The sequence below is a fragment of the Centroberyx gerrardi genome, chromosome 11, assembly GCF_048128805.1.
Source record: "Centroberyx gerrardi isolate f3 chromosome 11, fCenGer3.hap1.cur.20231027, whole genome shotgun sequence".
Taxonomy (NCBI): Eukaryota; Metazoa; Chordata; class Actinopteri; order Beryciformes; family Berycidae; genus Centroberyx; species Centroberyx gerrardi.
Genome location: NC_136007.1, coordinates 16,216,871 through 16,220,314, shown reverse-complemented (window position 1 = coordinate 16,220,314; position 3,444 = coordinate 16,216,871).

Genomic DNA, 3,444 nt, shown 5'->3' with positions numbered 1-3,444 from the left:
TGAATTACATACTATGCAAGATATCCAAAATATAGTACAAATTTACCAAAAACCCAAAGCAATTAACAACCCATGAAAATGACACTCGTGAAAGAAAATGAATGGCAGGTGGTTCGTTCAATGAGGTACATGCTGAAATATCGTATTATTGTTGATTTAAATATTGAATCAACTAGCCTAAATATTAACATGCTCCTTGAATTTTAATTTTGATATAAGACATCATTTTCAGCAATGGAGAACTTCAAAAGCCAATGAATGCGGTGTGAAGTCATGCATTTTATTATTGAAAATATGACACATTCTTACAAGCCGTGAACAACTCGAATATTCATCTTTATTATTATTATGGGGGCACCTGCTTGTCGGGGCCCACTTTACTATTTGAAACTGTTAAATTCCCACAACATGCCACATGCCAGCAAGTTACAGTCTCATTTTGTCTCTGCTACTAGCCACTCTTACTATAGGGGATCTTTGTCCAGTCAAAACACTGCTCACTGTTTTGTTTCTGTGATTAAAGGGGTTAATTGAGAGCGGGGCGGTGTTCCAGACCTCACAGTATTCACAGCCTCACACCTCACAGCCATTCAGTGTTGCAGCTAAAATAAACAAGGCTGCACTGGTCTAGAATGAAGCCGTTTTTGAGGCTTAACTCACCTTTTTGTTGGTGTGCTGCAACAGTATGGGATGCCAGCACAAGGAAGCGGAATACAAACGCTAATTAGGAAATAAGGAACGTCGCCTTTCCCATGTTGAATGCATCTTTTTTTAAATCAGTCAACCGTGCACAATTATCCACCTCCTACCTCCAAATGATCGACGTTTTTGTTCAGTTTCTACTTAAAAGAATTTAAATGGGGTTTAGGTGCAGTTTGTGCCCAATGACATGTTAAGCATTGCCTGGCCACTGGGTGCTGAATTGCGGTGTTTAGTGGTCTGCAGCCACACTGCAGATATCTATCAGTGTGCATTCTTTTTGTGTGTGTGTGTGTGTGTGTGTGTGTGTGTGTGTGTGTGTGTGTGTGTGTTGAATATCATAAAATGCTTAGTTTGGAAATAAAATAAAAGATTCCAGAAAATTACACCATCCAAACAGATTCAAATAATTTTGAATTGTAGGAAATAGAAAATTTTTAACACCATATACAATGACTAATGCAATCCAGGTCTTGTTGCATTAAATAAATGCAAAGCAAACAATTTCGAATTAAGTACAAACTCACTACATCGAGCTACAGCAAGTCATGTTGGAAGAATCTCACTTCAGATTTCTGGCTGTACTGAGAACAAATGAAAGCCCAGTTTTCTCTTGCTATACCTCCATTCAAGGCCCGCTGGTGTGCTGATCCTCAAACCACACTTCAGCGTAGCAAGAAACTCCTCTACAACCTCCAACTTATGTTTCTATACTAAACTGTGTAGCAAAGACATCAACAGAGCAGCATCTGTGTGAAAAGCGTGTGTACAACACCTGTGGCATCATGGGCAGGTGACGGTTCGATTTCAGTCACAGCTCTTTAAGACACTATATACTCCACTGCCTGACATTGAGGTTAAAGCCATTGAAGAAAGCAAAGATTAGACTCTCTTTGTACTGGGCAGCATTAAACATATTAATCTTTTGCTGTTCATCTGGCTGTGAAATCTTTGGAATTTGTGTTTCTAAGGACCAAGACCTGGCTGTGGGCTAAGCTTAGGTCGAGGAACCCAACACACGGAAAGTTTACTGACAGTGGGAACTAGTTTGGAGTTCCACAAATGTAACTACAGTTGCAGTTCAGTGTTTTGCAATTGTTTTGAAATTAATTAAAAGACAGTTTTTGAAATATTCAGCATTTTGAAACATCTAAGTTAAGCTAACAACAATAGCCTCTTCATTGAAGCCTCTAAAGGGGTTTTCCTTTGAAGGCTATAGGCTAAGAGGAACAATTCTATCAGACCCCCAGCCTAAAAAAAAAAAAAAAGCCTACAAAGGGCCTATTCTAAAAGGACAGGGCGTTCTGAGCAATAATAGAAAAGCAAATGTTGAGAAATGAGAGTTGAGAAGACTATAAAAATTTATAGAATCTGCGAGGATAGTATTAAATGCAATTCTCAGGAGGGAAAATGAAAACAAAGGGCAGCAGAGTGGGGTGTTTGGTGAGGTCAAATTGTGTCAACCTGAGTTACGTTCAGATGAGCGCACTGAAGTTGACCTGTGTACCAAGTATAAGCCTGCATCGGTCTGTTTAAAAACCCTGCTTTCATTTGAGTTCCTTGATGTCATTATATCTCCAATGGGCCATGTGCATATAGCTGACAGCCTCCTGGTTTGACGACATTATTTTTTCAAAGCCACCCATCGGTGAAAGCGTCCCGAAATCAGCTGCATTTGTAAATTGGCACTTCAACCGCAACAGCGCACTCTGGCACCCAGCAAGACCATTCATAAATTCAGAGCAATGACAGAGTTCCTGTATTCAGAGCGTAGCTTTCAATGGCTTGTTTCAGTGAGGGAGCACAGGCATAAATGATTGTGTCATCTGTGTATAGTTTGCAATTGTTTAATTTTTACTCCAAATTGTTGATGTTAATGGTAGCATGTGACCTAAAAGTGAAGCTTTTGCATTCAGATGATGCTAAGGATGTATTGTCCTATGAGTTGCTGTTTTTTTGACCATACTGAATTTTCATTCTCTTCATCCACTTCAGAGGAGCAGAGGCACGTACGGCAGGTTGGAATCATCTGGACCGAATTTGGTACAGATATACATAGAGCAAAACACACTTAGTGTGTGGAAAAGGAGAGGCCTTGATTGGAAGAGCTTCTGTAAGAAAGTAAGCCTGTTTTCAGATTTTTGTTTTCTTTTTGTAACCTGGTCAAAACAGCATCTGTCCCACTGGAATATGGAAGCGATCTTTAGAGCCTGTAAGGGTTGCATGGCTGGCAATATTCATATCCATTTCATTAGACGTATGGACATTTCATGGCCATTGTTCAACAGGGTATTTGTGAAAGAAGTCTGTTCTATAAATGGACTTCATCACACATACTCATGAGGTTATGCCGGCTGGATGTAATGGCCCCCAGCACAGCACATGCTGTCCTGTCTGTGGGGATATTTCCTCTATATCTATGCATTGTACTGACTTTACTGACTGAAAGCAAAGGGAGGGAAGGAAGGAAGGAAAGGAGGTACAATGACATTTGGCCCATTGCACCTTCCCAAGGATGCTTGGTGAGCAGCAGCAGGGCCGCAGCCTTATGTGCACACTGTAACTGGTCGTACAAGTTTTATTAAATAGGTTTTCAATACTAGATGTCATGTGAACAATCCTCCACAGATATACATGACACTCCCTCTCCAGCCTCAGGGAACAGGGGTTACATTCATCAGTGTTCATTTTGCTTCCGATTAGGGTGTGAAGGCTGAGGGGCAGAAAGCCTACTGTAACTGACCT